This window comes from Eptatretus burgeri, chromosome 5 (assembly GCF_056783735.1).
Source record: "Eptatretus burgeri isolate ZD-2024b chromosome 5, Ebu_testis_v1, whole genome shotgun sequence".
NCBI lineage: Eukaryota > Metazoa > Chordata > Myxini > Myxiniformes > Myxinidae > Eptatretus > Eptatretus burgeri.
In genome coordinates, this window is record NC_140965.1 from 41187299 (window position 1) to 41208166 (window position 20868).

At 41.8% G+C, this 20868-nt stretch overlaps 1 long non-coding RNA gene across 2 annotated transcripts; it reads right to left on the reverse strand.

Moving 5' to 3' along the window:
* Positions 1 to 10663: 10663 nt before the first annotated feature.
* LOC147026304 (uncharacterized) lies at positions 10664 to 20564 on the reverse strand. Of its 2 annotated transcripts, none has more exons than XR_015057912.1 (4): positions 20435 to 20564; positions 13385 to 13536; positions 12755 to 12880; positions 10664 to 11923 (listed from the first exon to the last, which is right to left on the reverse strand). It is a non-coding gene; the product is annotated as an uncharacterized LOC147026304 (long non-coding RNA). The 2 variants fall into 2 exon arrangements; XR_015057913.1 differs by lacking the exon at positions 20435 to 20564 and adding an exon at positions 13739 to 14527.
* Between the last annotated feature and the right edge of the window lie 304 nt (positions 20565 to 20868).

Sequence of the window (20868 nt, forward strand, 5' to 3'; positions counted from 1 at the left end):
TTGCACGTGGTCGATGGATGGCGATGGTGCGAAGAACGAAGGATTGATTGGTTGGCGTTGGGTATTGCAAAAATCTAACTCGAAAGAAACTTCGCAGCGCACACATGTAATTCCCTTTGGACATAGGGAGGGTTCTAACTATAAACACATACTTATCGAAATAACTGAACTGCGGGGACTCTGGCTGTTGTGTGCAAATGGCTGCCAGATTTGTAACAATATGGGGTACAAGTTTGCTGAATGAATGGGTTGACGTTCTGTATTGTAATCCGATGACTGCAGATCCAAATCCTGACCGAGTTAGGCAGGCAATGGCAAACCACCCTGTGCACATCTAGCCTTGAGGTTGCATTGACTTTCCGCAGCACAAAAGCCAGTTGGAAACTGTAGGGACACGGGAGACTTCTCCACAGGGCTGGGCAGGCTCAATTCTAGGGTTAATTTGATGTATGGATTTGAAAGCACATATTACCTGGTTACTCTTTCTGCCAATCATAAAAGGTTGCACGAAGCAAGTGGCCACATAACCATTTTGTTTTTCACGTGTACATAGTAAAGACTCGTAGAAGAGCTGGCACACTGAACGGATGAGGATGTAACAGTGGAGGCAAAGGGAGCAGTAGAGAGAGGAGGGAAACACCATCTCCAGCAGATTTGAAGGCCAAGATCGAGGGAGACTTGGACAAACAATGGTGTGGGGAAGAATGGGGGCAGGAGGGGACGCATGGGGTGGACAAGATGGGTACTGAAGGAAACTCAAAGGAGGGAATACTGTAAATTTGGAAAGAGGGGGCATTGGGGTTAACGATGGTGGAAGACATCATTTATTGAATTGGGGATGATGTGAGATGGTGGTGCACAGCTGTCTTGCAGACCTGGAGAGAAGAATGAGATTGAAGAGAATGACGAAGTTGTTTCCACATGTGGAGTAAAAGAGGGACGAATGAGTGGAGGTGAGCAGTGATCCAGGATTTAGAAAGTTTCACCAGAAGTGGGTTGATGGTGGACCGTGTGTGCCTGCCATCCTGACCAAATTCCAATTTCCTGCCTCCTTCAGTCCAAGGTAAGAATTGGCCAGCCGGTTCGTGAAAGACTTGGACCAGAAACATCCCCTCGCTGACCTCACAAGAAGGTGGGATTAATTGCAGCTGTTGTTGAAATAATAGTAGTAGTAGTAGTAGTAGTAGTAGTAGTAGTAGTAGTAGTAGTAGTAGTAGTAGTAGTAGTAGTAGTAGTAGTCATCCGAGGTACAAAATAATCTTTCAACAACCACAACAAAATCCAAATAGATGACACTCAATTTAAGGATCACTCAAGAAAATGCAATGGCCGACTTGTTATTAGGTTTATGACAAAATATAATTTTTTTTTTGTATGTGGATAGTAATGTAAAGCAGAGAACTGAATAACGCGAATAACTCTTTTGAAGAAAAAGAAAGAAACATTTCATATCAATTTGGAAGAAAAAGATTGTTTTGACTTCTTTGAAGTCTTGTTAAACTGGAAGAAGTGAGGATAGATGTTAATGATGAGAGAGAGACAGAGAGAGAGAGAGAGAGAGAGAGAGAGAGAGAGAGAGAGAGAGAGAGAGAGAGAGAGAGAGAGAGAGAGAGAGAGAGAGAGAGAGAGAGAGAGAGAGAGAGAGAGAGAGAGAGAGAGAGAGAGAGAGAGAGAGACAGAGACAGAGACAGAGACAGACAGAGACAGAGACAGAGAGACAGAGACAGAGAGAGACACAGAGACAGTTGGCTGTGAAGTAACGAAGCAAAGACATATGATGTCGGCCTTGATGTAGGATCGGTGATGTATGATGCATGATTGGTTTAAAATTACGACCTGCAGGCGATAAAGAGTCAAAGAAACAAACAGACAGACAGAACAAGAAAAAACATCATGCAGAGCACGATACTTGCAAAATCCACCCCCCTCTCTGCAAAGGTTACCATGGATACATCAAATTGACCATTTCATTAAGATTAAAATTGACAATCTTCATCAAAGTTCAGGTCAACCGGATGAAAATTGATTATTTTTCAGATTGAAATTGATGATATTAGAAGCTTGACCTTGGGTTGACTATTAACCTTTTGACCTCAAAAATAGTTGGTTTCCAAATTCAGCGATGCACTATGCAATTGCTGCTTAATTTACAGGTAAAATTCGATGAAAATTGATGATTTTTCAGATGAAATTTGATGATTTTCGAAGTTTGATTTCAAGTTGACCTTTGACCCTTTAACCTCAAAAATAGTTGCTTTCCAAATTCAGTCATGCACTTTGCAAATCTTGTTCAAATTTCAAGTCACTCGGGTGAAAATGATTTCAGAAATTTGATGACCTTTGAACTTTGACCTCAAAGTCAAAGATGACCTTTGAACTTTGACCTCAAAATCAATAGGCTTCTCAGTTGAGACAATTTTTTTTTTTTTTTACAACTTGGTGAAGTTTACCTGACCTTTGGTTTGCAATTGTGACCTATAGGCGATTGACAGACAATCAAACAGACAGACAGGCAGAATACCAAAATCGACTGCCCAATATACTTGAAAAATCTTCGATTTTGCAACTAACAAACAGACAGACAGACAGACAGACAGACAGACAGACAGGGGTGAAAACATAACCTCCTTCATCTTCAGTGGTAGAGGTAAAAAAAAGAAAATGGAGGATCTCTTGGCCATTGCAAATGGTGGGAAGAGAGAAATGCTTGCTTTACTCACCTCCAACGTATCAATCGGGTGTTGTCGATAGAAAACACTGGTGTGCATCTCCCCTGCGCACAACACACCAAAACGAACAAAACGACCCCGGTATTAGCCGAAGCGGGGGGCGACTGCGGAACCGAGGACCTTTTCCGGATGTCTCGTTCGCCATATATATTCCATCCTCAAATATGTTGTCCTTCAGTTTCAGGTATCAAACTGTTTTATTCGACAAAGTTATAGAAATACTTCTTTTCAAGTGTTAATGTGCGAATAATAAGTGCGTTGGGTTCACAAAAGAGAATGGAAATACAAAGGAAAATGTTACATTTACATTTCATATGTAAAGAATAAAGTTCTTTCTGTGAAATTCATTATAACAAGGCATGAGGTACAAAGCACCTCGAACAGGCAGACAGGCCACAATGTTTCTTAAGAAGTTTTTGGCAGAATTTAAAACAATTTCCTCCTTACATATGTATCCGAATCATGGAAGGAAGGCTGCTTAAAATCAAACCCTCTGCTTTGAAGAGTGGGATGTCTTTGTCTCTTTCATGTCTTTTTGTCTCTTTTATGTCTTTTTGTCTCTTATACATGCAAATTATTTCACATCTTCTTGATTCCTCTTTCCTCACGTACAGCCATGATTATTTTTGCTCCAAGAAAACTAACCCCAAAGCAAAGGATACCGTTCTAAATTTGTCCCGTCGACCTGTTGTCATTTATGCACCGTTAATTGATTCTCCTCTCTGTGCACATGTCTTATTGGATATTTGTTTTGTGCTTTTACATCTTGAGCATGTAATCATGTTTTCATAGACTTCTCTATCTTTCTCTCTGGTTGATTGGATGACCTTCAGACATAACTATGCAGGTTATGGACCCGCAGTTTAGAGGGTTTCCGGGATTGAACAGTTGAAGACTTTGTGATGGACCACTTCCCAGCCGATGACCCGGATGGCTTCCCTTGTTCAAAAGTTACCAGATCAGGGTGTACCAGAGTGCTCAGTTCCTCAATACCGACCACAGGCTTGTGGTAGCAACTCTGAAGTTTCAGCTTAAATCCGGGAGAATGGTACCATCCCAGCCGAGGATGGATGTTGGCAAGCTCAAGTATGAGAGGGTAGCTGAGGAGTTTGTGAACAGGCTGAGTGGGGATTTGGGGGGTCTGGATCCTGAAGTGGAATCCTGAAGAGTTGTGGAGTGCCTACAAGACCACCATCCTTTATGTTGCCGGTGGATGTCTTGGAACTCATCGGAGGGTGAAGAAGAATTTTGTCTCTCAAGGAACGCTGGATACCATTGATCAGAGTCGCAGAGCCAGGGTTAATGGCAGAGCTGAGCTGTCCAGGAAGTTGAGGCGTAAAACTGTATGTATGTTGAGGGTGGACAAGGAGGCTTATGTGCGAGGGATCTGTGAAGGGGCAAAGCATCACCTGTGGTCAAGTGATTCTCATCCTGCTTACAGAGGAATTTGCGAATTGCATTCCTCCAAGCCCGGCCCTCGGTGTACTGCAGTTAGAGCGGAGGGTGGTGGGCTCTTGACAGAGGAGTCCGAAGTGAAGGTCCAGTGGGCCGATTACTTTGAGCGGCTGTACCAGGCTGATCCACCAGCTGTTTAGTTGGATGTCAGGTGTGTTACTATCCCTCTTGTCAGGATAGAAGGGATAATGCATGGACAGTGAAAAATACAGGAGAATCCTTGATGAAAACCTGCTTGAGTTAGCCATGAATTTGAAACTGGGTAGGAGATTCACATTTCAGCAGGATAATGATCTGAAGCTGAAGAGCTGAAGCACAAAGCTCAAGCCATACTGGAGTGGCTGACTAAGAAGAAAATAAATGTTCTTGAGTGGCCCAGTCAAAGTCCTGACTTGATCCCAATTGCAGTCTATCGACGATACCCATCAAACTTGGCAGAACAAAAGCAATTTTCAGATGTAGAACGGGCAAAGATTTCACTATGTCATGGTGTAAAGCTGGCAAAAACCTACCCAAAAAGACTCGTATCAATCATTGCTGCAAAAGGTACTTCCACCAAGTACTGACCCAAGGGGCTGAATACTTTTGCAACCAGTGAATTTTGATTTGTACATTATTTTTTCAGGTATTCCTGACATGTAATCCATTTCAACTATCAGTGTTTAGTTTGATCTCTTCAGTTATGAATAAAAAAAGTCCATTTGGAAAAATAGTTTCTCCATAATTTATAAATCATATAAATGTGCCAGAATTGGTAGGGGTTGAATATTTTTGCAGGACACACTCACTGTGCTTAAGACCATAAGAGACTGGAATAACCTCACCCCAGAAACAACAAATGAAACCACCTCATAGCAATTTTAAAATACAATTTGATAAGGAACAACAGAAGCAAAATCAAACAGAGGAGGACAAATAAGAGGCATGGAAGTCAACCACCTCTCGACAATGATGCTGCATGGTGATGTCTGGATGCCAATTTGAGATTCTGCAGCAGTCTTATACACCAACCACCCTTATACATTGTTGTAAGACGACATTGAGTCGCATTTTAGGAGATGGAGGCTTTGTTGATCAGTACATCGCCATTATGGTGGCTTCTTCTTCACCGCAATACACATGCCACACCATCTAATGCTATATATTGACATACAGTACTGCATGATCCTTGGAAGTATTATGAAGGCGATTTATGCTCAATGGCCTACAAGTATACGTCAATTTAAACAAGGAAAAAAAGACATAAAATGTCATAGCCTAGCCCCTGTTGTTTTAGTAATTTTGCTGTACAGAGTGAAAGGCTCGCCCATATAAATTTACAACTAAAATGGCCGCCAGTCCACCAGTCAGCCATCTTTGATCAGATAACAAAATAAAGTTTTGGGTAAGTGTACACCATCATGTGCTGTGCTTGCGTCATGCGTCTGAACAAAATCGGACCATGAATGTCTGAGAAATGGTTGGGGATACATTTAAGTAACAAAATGGCCGCCGGTCGGCCATATTGGAGCTGACCTTGTAAAAAGATTCACGTGCCGATGTAAGCCAACATTCATTATCTGTGTGCCAAGTTTTCAAAACATCGGTAAATGCATGTCTGAGAAATGGTTGAGGACGTGTTCGATACCGTGTTTTTTTTTTTTCAATAAAACGGTTGCCAGTCGGCCATCTTTGATCGCATTGTGAAACAAGATGATGTGTATATTATACCATCATGTGTTGTCTTTGTGCCGAGTACGAATAAAAGCGGTCCAATCATGTCCGAGTTATGGTTGCGGACGCACGCACGCACACACGGACATGAAAATCGAGACCAAATCCATAAGCCCCCATTTCGGACTAAGTCCAACTTGGGATAATAAAGGTTTAAAGAGGTTTAAAGGTTTATAAATAAATATATTCTGGGTTTTACCACCATTTTCCCCAGTGTCTATTACACCAACCTATCAAACACATAACATTAGTTATGCATGTCTGTTGTTTGTGTCATTTATAAGACAAAGAAACACAAGGAAATTAGACACAGGTGGAAGCCATTCATCCCATCATGCCTGCGCCACATCAACACCACACCAATTTACCAACACCAGATGAAAATAAAATGCAAAATATTTCGTTATTTTTTTTAATGAAGTGTTTTTCGTTTTTTGTTGTTGTACTTTTTGTACTTCTGACCAGTCATCAGGTATCTCCTTCCTTTCCCAAATAGCTGTGAAAAGTGGTACAATTACTTCGGCTGCAAGTTTTGGGTCTGCCTTGAACAGTTCTGCATTGAGGTTATCTTGGCCAGGGGCTTTTCCACTTTTGAGAAATTTAATGAGTGTAACAATTTCCTCCTTAGTTGGTTGCTAATGTCCAGGTCATCCTCTGCTTGTTGGGTGTCATCCTTTATTATGGGTGGTGTTCTATTCAGTACTTCATTAAAGTGTTCCGCCCAGCGAGCTTCTTGTTCTGCTTCTGTTGTTAGGAGTCGGCCCTTTTTGTCAACAATTGGTGTCTCAGTGGTTTGACAATGTTTGCCACAGATTATCTTGGATATCTTGAAGACCTTCCCTTGCTCCCCTTTCTTGGCTGCATCTTCTGCTTGATCAGCAAGATCTTCCAGGTCCACCCATTTGTCAGCTCTGGCTTTCCTCTGAACTGCTTTGTTTGCTTCTTGGTACTGCATCTTGTATCTTTCTTGCAGCCGTTTGGACTTTGTCTCATTTATTTGCTTCTTTAATTTTCTCATATTTTCAATGGTTTGCCACGTGTCTTTAGTTATCCAGTCCTTCTTTGTCTTCTGCTTGAACCCCAGGCAGGCTTCACTGGTTTTCACTGAGGCTATTTTGTTTTGTTCCCACACAGTATTAATATCATTTACATTTAGCTCTATGTGATCGTCCATATCTGCCAGTGCGTGAAACTTGTTCTTTAATTGTAGCACGAAAGAGCCTTTCACTTTTGGGTCATGTAGTTTCTCAACATCAAACTGTTGCCTGCCTGTCTTTTTGCTCCCTGTTTTCCTCAGCTTTACTTTGAGAACAGCCAGGACCAGGTGGTGGTCACCACCAACATCAGCTCCCCGTTTAACCTTAACATCAAGTAATGAGCGTCTCCATGTGCTGTTTATCATCAAGTGGTGTATCTGGTTCTTATCCCTTCCATTTGGAGAGTACCATGTCAGTTTGTGAATATCTCTGTGTGGAAAGAGGGTCCCTCCAATTACTAGGTTGTAAGTGGTGCAGAGTTCTATTAGTCTCTCTCCATTCTCATTCATAGTACCACAGCCCTCTTTTCCCATGGCCCTGTCATGGTCTGTGTTGTTGTTTCCAACCTTGGCATTTAGGTCCCCCATCATGCACACAACACAATCACCCATCAATGCTCAAACTACCAAAAAGTCTTATCAACATCCCCATACCCCTCTATCCCTTTAACTTCCAGGTACCTATGTAATTCTAATTTAAACTTATCTCCTGTTTCTGCTGCCACTACCTTTCCAGGGAGACCATTCCATGCATTAACAACTCTCTGAATAAAAGCCCCCTACCTTACTACCGTCTTAACTCTACTCTTTTGAATCATTCATCTGCACTTATTTTATCTGCACCTTTCATTATCTTAAACATCTCAATCATATCTTCTCGTAACCACCTCCTTTCTCGTGTATAAAGCCCTGTCTCCTTCAGCCACTCCTCATATCTGAGTCGAGCTCGGCCCGAAATTGATCTGGTAGCCCTGTGCTGAACCCTCTCTATGGCATCTATGTCCTTCCGGAATTGTGGTGACCAGAACTGTACACAATATTCCAGATGTGGCCCTCACTAAATTCCTGTACAATGTTAACACCACCTCTTTTGATTTATAAATGATCCCCCCCCCCCAAATACAACCTAAAAACCTATTTGCTCGACCTACAGCTGCCTGGCACTGTGCTGCCTACTTACCTCCCAAATCTATTACCACCACCAGATCCTTCTCCTGTGTGATATGCTCCAAAATTACCCCTTGCATCCTATTATCTCTATTTTCGTTGTTCTTTCCCACCCCCAACACCTTGCACTTGCTCAGGTTAAATTCCATCTGCCAATCTTTTGCCCAATCTATGCAAGTATCAATACTTTCCTGAATCTGATCACCACCCCCTCTGCTATCGACCTTACCTCCAAGCTTTGTGTAATCTGCAAATTTGGATAGCCTACTCTTCACCTCACTATCCAAATCGTTGATGTAAATAATGCATTGTAATGGTTCGAGTACTGATCCCTGAGGTACCCCACTACTTACATCCTCCCACTCACAGCCACACTTTGCTTCCCATCACTAAGCTAGTTTTCAATCCAATTAGCTACCTGACCAGCCACTCCGCAAGCCCTCACTTTGGCTATCAACCTCCGATGTGATATCTCATCAAATGCCTTCTTAAAGTCTCGATATACTATGTCCACTGCCTTTCCATCATCCACCCAATCAGACACTGCTTCATAGAACTCTTTATTTCATTGAAAAAGATTTGTTAGACAAGATTTGTTATTTGTTTACCTTTGGTAAACCCATGCTGACTACCTATAATTAGTTTGTATTTGTTTAAATGGTTCCTCATCTGGTCCTTAATTAATGTCTCCAACACCTTCCCCACAACTGAAGTCAAACTAACAGGTCGAGAGTTTCCCATTTCTTCTCTGGATCTTTTCTTAAATCATGGTGTTACATTTGCTACTCTCCAATCCTGCGGTACCTGTCCTGACTCCAGTGAACTATTGAAAATATCCGTTAACATCTCACTTACCTGCTCAACCACCTCTCTCAATACTCTCGGGTTCATATTATCTGGCTCAACTCAGATTTTCTAGCTGTTCCTTTACTTCCTCCACTCCAACCTGGATCCTCTGTAAAAGCCATTTTTTGCCTCCTTGATAGATACTCTCAGCTATTGGCAATTCTCCTGACTGTTCTTGTGTAAAAGTTGAAGCAAAATACCTGTTTAATAAGCCTGCTATCTTACTTTCATCACTGCACTCTCCTGGTGCTACTTCTCAATGGGTCCACACTGGTCATAACCTGTTATTTTCTTCTGATATATTTAAACAATGCCTTGCTATTATGTTGAATATTCTTAGCCATGTCCTTCTCATACTCTCTTTTGGCTTGCCGAGTTATTTTCTTAACTTGACTCTGTTTACTCCGACAGTGATATAAATCTAACTCCAGTCCTGTTATTTTAAACCTAATAAATGTCTTCTGCTTCTCCTTCATTGCATTCCTTATCTCACTGCTCAACCACTCTGACGTCTTTTTACATCTAGTTCTCCACCTCATTGGAATATACTTACTCTGCACTCTACACATTTGGTCCTTAAAGGTTTCCTATTTCTCTGATGCTGATTGTCCTGTTGTTCGAGTCTTCCAATCTACATCACCCAATTCTCTCCTCATACCCTCAAGGTTTGTCTTCCTGAAATCAAGTAGCCTCACCCTAATAACCTGAACTCTTACCCTCAACAGAATCTTTGCACACACAATGTTATGGTCACTTGCTCCTAAATACTCCCCGACCTCCACCATATTGAGATCATTACTTAAAAGGAGGTCTGACACAGCATTCCCCTGAGTGGGCTTACAGTATCTACAAGGGAGACCATTCCATGCATAGAGAAGCTTTACATGTATGACCGCCTATCCATGAGGAACAATAAGTTCACAATATGATGTCATAGGTCACATGGTTTGGCAGCCACATTGGATTTACCCTAAAACCTGTAAAAAAATGTTCTTCTCCAGAATGGTTGGACAGATCGAGGGGAAACTTCACACAAATGTTCCCCAAGTCATGGTGTACATATTTGTTAAGGAATACTTGATAGGTCACATAGTTTGGCAGCCATATTGGATTGAAGAAAAATAATAAATAATGTTTTCTCTGGAACCTCTTAATCAATCGACATGAAACTTCACATTTATGATATAGTGGTGATGGGGAGTATAATTTATAAATGTCAACTTCATCAGACATTGTCTGACAGCCGGTATTATTTAATTTTTTGATATGGGTTCTTTTTTTCTTCTTTTTTTTGGAATAAGGCTCACTTGGCTCTGCCTGATTGGGTTTGAGGTTAGAGGATTCGCAGCTGAAATGCAAATCCTATCCAGGTTCCTCCTGATCACTTCATTTTTGCTTTTTTCTTGTTCGGGTTCCTTCTGATTACTCCAATGCAGGACTGTACCTATTTGGTCTTCCATTTGATTTGAATTGAATTAATTTTAATCCAATTCTAAATTCAATTGAATCATGAATAATGATACAAAAAAAACCTCATGGGTCAGGGTCAGGTGTCTGATCAAAGCGGGGTTGCATCAAATAATTGGGTGATGTCTTTTATTAATCATGTAACACACCAGTACACAACCGCCACACAACATTACATACACCACACAAAGGCAGTCCTGGTGAGGGTCTACAATCTCTGATTGCTCTTTTCTTGTTACATTAATTTTTTTTTATTTGATAACCAGACTCGGTGGCGTCATGGTTGGAGCGTCCGCTATGAGTCTGGAAGGTCAGTTGTTGTAAACCTTGGCCGAGTCATAGCAATGACTATAAAATTGTGCGTGCTGCTTCCTTGGTTGATGCTCAGCATTTCAAAGGACAGAACATGGACAAACAATGATGGCCATCGAAATGGCCATCATTCTAACTTCTCTAAACACTACCAGTTACCACAAATAGCTCGTTTCAATGCAGTATGCTTCGTAAATGCCTGTTATTTTATTAGGTGCTTAATTACTATGTGATCTGAGATGAAAAATGAATATTTATCATTCAGCAAAATTTATCTGCAACATTTTCACCTTTTCCATAAGTCCCAGACTATGAGTCCTGAATCAAAGAGAAGAACATTCGTTTTTATTTTAGATTTATGCTTCCATTTTAAATAACTGGCTTAATGACCAAAAAAAAAACAACATCTCCAAAAATCGAAATATTTTGAATACAAGTGAGAAACACATCTACAAATAATATGTTGTCAAAGCTAAGTTCGACCTTCAGCACAAATGCCACGATGAGGGTGAAAATAATGAGGATGGATATAATTTGAGTGGCTCAGATTTGCGCATCTCCTCACATTTCCCAAGGATAGGTGTTGACGCTGATGAAGTTGCTGAAATAATGGGCATGTAACATATTGACCTGGATGTCCTTCATGGCACCACTTGTGATGTTTTTCACCTCGGTGACTTTTGGCCATGTGCACCCTCTAGAATTATAGCCATTGAAGCGGTAAAGCGGTGGGAGGAAAACTCACATGAGAGTAAACAAAAGCAACAACTCAAAACACAGCAAAATGGAAATGGGAATAGTGGAATAGAGTGATGTGAGCAGGACAATGCGTAGGGTGCAAAGGATGAATAATCTTCGAGATGAGCTGGTTTGGAACATCCATCATACTGCCATGACACAAATTGAAAACGAGCCTCGGACATAAATATTTCAATGGCCGATTATTTAGAAAGAAATTACTGCAGAAATTCCCTCTTCTCGTAGAAAGCTTCGTGCCTGCTTTCAAGCCAGAATCAATAGATATATCTAAAGGTTGAAGAAAGAGGATGTATGATAAAAGCATTTAGCATCAGATTTGTTGAGGCTAACCCGAACCCTTTGGTACCACTCTGCCGAGAAAAGATTGCAGTTGATCGTTCGCCGCCGTCTTGACTCACTTGTTCGAAAGTGAAGAAAGGCAATTGTACAATTTTTTAGTCTGCAGTCAAAAAAGAAGAATAGAACAAAAACCTGAACCACAGAAAATAATAAATCCATTGAGTACAAAAGGTAAATCAAGTGGAAATTACTCTGAAAAGACATTGCCCATGTGATGTTACAAATGGTGAATGCAACCTCACTTGGGGATTTCGCTCCTGAGAGTATCACCACCTTTATCGTTTTGTTTCTTCCATTAAAACTCATAATTTTACCTTCGAACTAACCCCACGCCCAAATGGATAAAGGCTTTGGCACGCATCGCTGGGCCAATGTGTGATTACATGGCCACAGATAGTGCAATGCTTGTTGAGCACTTAACCATGCAGCTCTACCTCCTCCCATAGTGCTTCCCAATTCCACAATGGCTGGGCAGGGGCAAATGGGAGAGACTATAGACCGCCATCACACATGCAAACAATAAATGAATGAACAAACAAACAAAAAAAATTAATGAACTGTTTATATTGCAGGAAGTGTAATGGTTCCCACACAACACTCATTAACATGTCACCTCATGACTTGATAGCTTTCCGTAGTTTTCATGCTTTCTTTTGTGCTCTATGTGTCTCACGTGGTGACTGATTTCCCCCAAATACTGATTAGGTATTCATTTGGGTCATTTGTATTTTTTTTTTAAATCATGGTCACATTTTTCTTTATTTCCACAAGCATTTTGAAAATTCAATGAACCATGAACTTTGAACAATTAAAGGATTTGTCAACTATCAAATAGAACCCCAAAAAATCAACTTACTCTCAAAATACCTTTTTCACACAAATTATTTTTGCTGTAAAGAAACACACCATCATTTCTCCCTGGCACACTTACCATTGGTTGGTTAGCCTTCAGTTAGGATTGGCTGGCAGTCGCGAGACCATGCAAAACACTTTGTGGTTGGTTGCCGATCCACTCATGTAGTGTTTATATGAGAGGGAGATCATGGAGATTTCACTCCTGATGAAAGTCAGCTGATGCATGAGCATTTGAATTCTCCAAAGCACAAATTATTCAATATATATATATATATATATATATATATATATATATATATATATATATATATATATATGACATTTAATTAAAAATATATTGTCAAATCAGCGGTTCAACTAACGTCTAGCTCGTTGCAGGGGAAGGTTAAAATCCCACGATGTATCAAATGGTTTTAACTCCTGTGGAGGCATTCTGAATTATGGCGGACTACGCACGCATGGTTGTGAGAAGAGATACGAGCACCTTAGTTCTGATAAAACCAATGGGTTTATTTCCCATCACACAAACAAATAAAAAGAACCAGGGAATGGTGGAATTGTGACAGTGGAGACAATGGCGGGTTGGGATAGTAGGAAGGGAATACAATTAATAAATAATTAATTATGTACAGTGGGGTAAAAATAAATGTAAAGAAATCAAAGGCACCTCACTCCACACTCAATCAAAGATGGGAAAGGGACAAACCTAGGGACTTGGCTCTGGAGGTAGCAAGGTGGAAGCCATGAAGCGGATGGGGGCGGAGCAGCCATGAGCAACTGATGAGTCGGGCAATTTTTTGCAACTTTTTTCATGGAATTCCCATGTCGCGAAATGCAAAGATATCGCTTTCTTTTTGCCTGAGGATGCAGTGGGAGGGAGTTGTAAGCACAACTATTTTTGCAACTTTTCCTCATTAGCGCAACTTTGCAACTTTTCCATTATCAGCGCAACTTCCGGCGTTAATCTCACTTGAGTGGCTAAATCTGCTAAATGCTCAGCCAGGTGGCATCATGCCTAAGTGAAGCGACAATGAAAAACAACATTTTGATCGAGTATCACCTGTGCATTGAATGAGCTGACTTCCTGTCATCAAGTTCGTCGTAACTTCCTGTTCGTAGTAACTTCTGGGAACTGTTTGTTATGCAAGCTCTGTTCTTGTCGTGTGCCACGAACGACGGTCCAGTATTCTGAACCATCGTGACAGTATAAAACACACGAGAGCCAAGGATGCTGAAGATGAACCTTGACAGACATTGCTGCTAGCTGAGAAAGTGAGCAAGGGACAATAATTTGTTGATCGGGTAGTTGCGAGCTTTCTCTCAGCAGATATACCTCTCCACAAACTCAATAATCTGGAGGTGAAGTCACTATTTCAATTCATGGGCTACAATTCACCTTCGGAGTCCTGTTGCCGATCACGAGTGGCATCAATGGCATCCAGAATTATCACATCTCTCATCCAGTCATCAGACCATGGCAGGACTGTAAGCAAAGAGGAGGGGTCGAGGGAAGGGAGATCCAGGGATTTGGTTCAGGTCCCGAATGTACATTGTGGCTCATGAAGGAGTCCGTAGGTAACGGAGATAGACAGCTACCATCCTACATACAGACTACACTAAGTGCACGTTTGGGGCTGGGGTGCCAGCTCGAGGAGCATGCTCGCCATGTTAAGCCAGGAGCTTTGAACCGTGCCGAAGCTGGTGGGCATCTGAGCCAGTTTCTGGTCTAGGAGCCTTGCGGGGCATGGCTAGAGCCACTGTGGCCCAATAAGAGAGCGAGATTTGGGCCACAGTGCATTGCTTTCTGGTTCTTGCCCCATCCTTCACCTCAGTTCAGGGTGACGGAGCACGGACCACTCGCTCAGGGTGATGGAGCACGAACCACTCGCTCAGGGTGATGGAGCACGAACCACTCCCTCAGAGTGATGGAGCACCAACCACTCGCTCAGGGTGACGGAGCACGAACCACTCGCTCAGGGTGATGGAGCACGGACCACTCGCTCAGGGTGATGGAGCACGAACCACTCGCTCAGGGTGATGGAGCACGAACCACTCCCTCAGAGTGATGGAGCACCAACCACTCGCTCAGGGTGATGGAGCACGAACCACTCGCTCAGGGTGATGGAGCACGAACCACTCCCTCAGAGTGATGGAGCACCAACCACTCGCTCAGGGTGACGGAGCACGAACCACTCGCTCAGGGTGATGGAGCACGAACCACTCGCTCAGGTTGACGGAACACGAACCATTCGTTCTGAATCACGTGGTGGGCAAAGGCATCCGCAGTGAGTGAAGGATTCGCTTAGACGGATGTAGCGCAGTCCCGCTGTCGACTGTAAGGCATTCAGCAAGTGGCTTAAGCACTTATGAAAGCACTCTAATTAAATGGTTGATAAGGAATGGTTTGACACGCTGTTGCTGTATATCATATAGGATCCCTTTAACGTTAAAGCTGGTCTTCACAGTGCACGCAGCAGTTAATGAAATAAAATGAATTTGTTCAAAGAATGACTTTATCCTCAAAAGAGTTGCAGCTTGATGCAGAACAACCCTGGAGACATCGCAAAGTTCAACCACCCGCGAAATAAACATTGCAGATAATCCATCTTGCCTGCTCGTTTGTGCACGCGTCACGTGGTAAATCAGTTCGGGGACCACGCAAACGTGATCACTTTTTTTTTTAAACGTCCGTTTTTTGCCGCCTCTCGCATAGCGAACGCTGGCTCTAAGAGAGCTCCGCATTATTATCATCATCATCATTCTTCTTCTTCTTCTTCTTCTTCTTCTTCTTCTTCTTCTTCTTCTTCTTCTTCTTCTTCTTCTTCTTCTTCTTCTTCTTCTTCTTCTTCTACCTTTAGGACTCGGCTCTTTTATATACAGGATCCGGATCTCCTTAAATACTAAACATCTGTACACATCCTCACATTGTGGGTGCCTTTTGAGAGCGTCTATCATGAAGTTTTAAATATATTCGGACATTTGCTTTAAAGTTTCGAAAAGTTCACGTTAGTATTTAAAGATTATTCCATTTAATGTGTTGTGATTTCGTAAATACACGATTTTCTCGTCATGAACAGGAGCCTCCATGACGGGTCTTGCTATTGGCTCCATCAAGGCACGTGACAAAATATCGGAAGTTGCTGTTGTCATTGTGATCAAAATGCTGATGTTTCAACTTTCTGTAATGAATTTTTAGCCACGTCGCGTTGCGAACGCTGGCTCTAAGAGAGCTCCGCGTTGTTCTTCTTCTTCTTGTTATTTCTTCTTCTTCTTCTTCTTCTTCTTCTTCTTCTTCTTCTTCTTCTTCTTCTTCTTCTTCTTCTTCTTCTTCTTCTTCTTCTTCTTCTTCTTCTTATTCTTCTTGTTCTTCTTCTTCTGGTGAAGACAAAACCTTTAGGACGCAGCTCTTGGACACATTTGTCCTTGTTTTTTTTTTTGTTTTTTTTTACCACATTTGCTTTGATTCCCTGAAGAGCACCTCACAAAACCTCCAGAAATATAGACAGAGATGTGGTAGACACTGTGGATAGACAGTCTCTCTGGGGGGACATGGCATGCAGTCCAGCAGTGAATGCATTCAATCATATAGCTCAATGAAGCTGGTTAATTTTAGCACATTCCAAAACTTTTTGTTCACTCAATATAATTCTCCAAACAGTGGGAAAAGATAAGTAAGGAAAAGAAAACCGAAACAATATTTCGATGATATACTTTAATTCGTCCATGAGAGTAGTTCGTGGAAAATCGTATCATATAATACATGAAATCGCTTCGTGCTCCTAAAATCGTTTATAAAACAGCGAGGTGGCCGAGGATCGCCTGATGAAAAATATAATTAAATAAGGCCGTTAATTATCTTCAAAAGGAGTGTTTTAATTAACCCAAACACCCAATTTTCACTCTTGCACTTCCTTGGAGTTTTCTTAGTATGCATGCAAAGTTTGAGGCTGCTAGGTTTTATAGTTTTGGAGTTATGGAGGAGAGGAGATACACACACACACACACACACACACACACACACACACACACACACACACACACACACACACACACACACACACACACACACACACATTACCTCTTATTAGTATAGAAGATATATATATATATATATATATATGTATATATATATATATATATATATATATATATATATATATATATATATATATATATATATATACATACATACTAGTAGTAATGCCCGGCGTTGCCCGGGCTTTCTTGCAAATTTCCTGAATAGCTGTTAGGGGTTAGCGGTTAGGGGTTAGCGGTTAGGGTTAGCGGTTAGGGTTAGGGTTGCAGTTAGGGTTAGGGTTAGCAGTTAGGGTTAGCGGTTAGGGTTAGGGTTAGGGTTAGCTGTTAGGGTTAGGGTTAGGGTTAGGGTTAGCTGTTAGGGTTAGGGTTAGCTGTTTGGGTTAGTGTGAGGGTAGCTAACCCTAACCCTAACACCAACCCTAACCCTAACAGCTTGGCGTCGCGGAGGTAAACAGCGCCCGGGGCAAAGTGGAAATTTGCGTCCCCCGTAGGCCTTAAACTTCAGTGGATTTGAATGGAAAATCCCATAAGGGACATCGATTTATCGATTTTTTCGAATATCGGAAGTGTTATGGAAAAAATTTATAGCCAATGACCTCAGTTTGACCAAAAGCCATAATCGTACCGAATTTGAATGGAATCCGTTGGAGTTTGTGAAAATGCATCAAAACGAATTTTGAGGGGCCTCTTAAGGAAGACAATAATATCATTAGTATATGTGCCAAATCTTGTTTCATTTCATGCAGTAACAAAAATCTGATTGTGGAACAAAGAAAGGGGCGTGCCGAAATATTTATATATTTATATATATATATATATATATATATATATATATATATATATATATATATATATATATATATATATATATATATCGCATTTGGCCCTATCTCTCAATGGCGAAGAAAAAAATGATTGTGTCCGGATCCAGATGTTCACCAAAATCGAATAAATTCATCCTTATCACACATCAAACCTCTCCACCAAAATTTTGTCCGAATCCGTCCATAACTTTTTAAGATACCAGGTCACAGACAAACAACAGGCAAATGCGAAAACATAACGTCTGCCCACCTTTTGTGGCAGAGGTAATAATAATCATGGTACTCCAATTATTTCCATTTTAAACAGTGTAGAATAACTTCAAGAATTTGAATTCACTTTGATTTTAAAATGTTTTCAGTGATCATGCCAATAATTCCTAAAGAGTAAACGTTTAACATTTTCGATTTGAATTGGACACCACAATGTTGAGAATGAAATACAATGTGGCTGATGATGTCCAATTTTGATTTCTAAATTTTATGTCTATATGTTCCAGTAAATACATTCATATTTTCAAGTATTCGTGTAGGTGCGGGTTTTCTGTCTTGTTATGATTTCAGATTGTTGTTTCACTGGTTCTTATGACAGTAGTTGCTCACCAGCATTCAGTACCCACAGGCGTTTTCTACTTTCAATGTGACACTGTGATATTTCTGCCTTGTGGGGTTGCATGGTGACTCACGACGTGACAACTGTAAACCTGTTTGGAGACACTCACCAGTCACGTCGAAGCTTTCAAACATTCCCCACTTCAGCTGTTGATATGGTCATGTTCGAATAAATTAATAAGTATTTATATAGTTTTTTTCTATATAGTCAAGGCTCCTGGTAGAGCAAGAACACTGAATGGATCAGGATGCACCATAACAAAAGGAGCAGTAGAGAAAGGCGGTGGGGGTCTGCAACACAAACAGCCGAGTTGAAGGACAAAATCGAGGGAGACGAACAAATAATGTGTGTGGGGAGGAATGAGGGGTAGGGAAGGATACTTGGGATGGATAAGACGGATACAGAAGGAAACTCTCAGGAGGTAAAACGGAAAATTTGGAAGGAGATGGGTAAGCTTGAGGGTTGGGGTAGAGTTGATTGGGGTAGAAAAAAATCAAGGGGTTGGATTGGGGACAATCTGCGATCATGGTGAACAGCCGTCTTGAAGGCTTGGAAGGAAGAATGAGATTGAAGAGAATGTGGAAGTTGGTTCCACAGGTGGGAACAATGGAGGAACAAATGATGGAGGAACAATGGAGGAACAAAGGAACAAGTGATGCTGGATTTGGGGAATTTCACCAGAAGGGAGTTGATGGTGGACCGCAGAGACCTCGGATGGGGGAGGAATGGAACAAAGCATGGAAAGAGCAGAGGTTGCAAAACCAGAAAAGAGGAGGTAGAAGACAGAGAGACCACCGACCTGTCTGCAATGGTAAAGTGATCTGCCCAAAGACTCATTTTCATCATGGGAGATTTGACTGTACTTGTACATGCTCCATCATAACACCTCTCTTACTGCATCACACGGTGATTAAATGTTGGCCACAACTCATTCTAAAGCCTTTCAAATCATTGGTGTGCATGCTTGTCATCAGACAGGTGCACAAACCCTGTTGCAAAGTCTTATTTCTTTCATAAATCACTGAGCAGCTATTGGCAGGCAGCTTTTGGTCTGTTTATTGCTTTGGTGAAGGATTATCCAGAAGAGTGTTTGTAAATGAAAATTCGTGTGGTCCTGCAGAAAAAAAAAATCCTCTTGGAAATGCATCAAGTTCAAGATTAGCACACACATCTACAGCATGCAAGATGAAATGGAGAAACAATAACTCCAGAAAATTTGTTCCTGAATACAGATCATCGGTGCCGATATAAAGTGATGGAATGAAATTCTCCACTGGTGGAAGACAGGAAGGATGATATTTACTTCTGCCACCGAAGGTGGATGGAGATTATGTTTTCACCCCTGTCTGTCTGTCTGTCTGTCTGTCTGTCTGTCTGTCTGTCTGTCTGTCTGTCTGTCTGTCTGTCTGTCTATGCCTGGTGTTGGCTTAATGGTTTGAGTGGTGGGCTTTGGTTCCAAGGGTCCTGAGTTCAAATCCCACTCAGTTGTTGAATTAATACCAGGTGGGGTTAACTCGGCCAGTCATACCTTCTGAGGTCGGCAAAGTGAGTGCCAGCTTTCTGGTATACTGTGTCGGAGTGGTGACCCGTCCAGAATTGTGCCCAATAGCCAAGAAGACTGCTGAAGCAGCACCAACGCTCTGCAAAGAATATGGTCCCAATCTCCTCCTCCTGTCTGTCTCTGTTTGTCTCTGTTTGTTTGTTTGAGAACAGAATATTTTAAAAAGTTGTCCATGGATTTGGACGAAATTTGGTGGGGAGTTTAGGTATGTGACAAGGATGAAATGATTAGATTTTGCTGAAGATCCAAATCCGGTTCTGGATCCTATAAAATTATTGAGGTGATTTTCCACCGTTTGCGTTGTGGATCCGCCGTTTGGAGAGGTCCTGGCCTGAAAGGATGGAAACATCGATGAAAAACGGTGCCCAGCTGATAATCCGGGCAGTTTGGAAATCAGTAAATTGCTTATAAGTTAAGGTTAAAACTTCAAATACAATAGCTTTTGCAAGTTCTTTCCAGTACATAATATTGTTTCGAATATGGAAGCCATTTGCACACAACAGCCAGAGTCCCCGCAGTTCAGTTATATCGATAAGTATGTGTTTATAGTTGGAACCCTCCCCTATGTTTAATGGGTTGATAAGTGTCCGTGCGCTGCGGGTTTCTTTCTAGTTAGATTTTTGCAAATACCCGACGCCAACGAATCAATCCTTCACTTCTTCGCACCATCGACACCATTGCCCACGTCCGTGATTGAACGCACGTGGGCGGAGGTTTCCTCACCTCACAACACCGACTCCGCCCAGGAAAGGAGGGGTTTCCCCCTGTCCAATCGAGGATGGCCAGAACATCACCCCACAAAACCCTGTCCAATCAGGGCAAAGATTACCTCAGAGCTCCGACTCCACCCCAGACAGGCAGGGTTTTCCCCCTGTCCAATCAGAGGGGGACAGATATCACCCCATGAAACCCTGTCCAATCAGGGCAAAGATTACCTCAGAGCTCCGACTCCGCCCCAGACAGGCAGGGTTTTCCCCCTGTCCAATCAGAGGGGGACAGATATCACCCCATAAAACCCTGTCCAATCAGGGCAAAGATTACCTCAGAGCTCCGACTCCGCCCCAGACAGGCAGGGTTTCCCCCTGTCCAATCAGAAGGGGACAGATATCACCCCATGAAACCCTGTCCAATCAGGGCAAAGATTACCTCAGAGGATC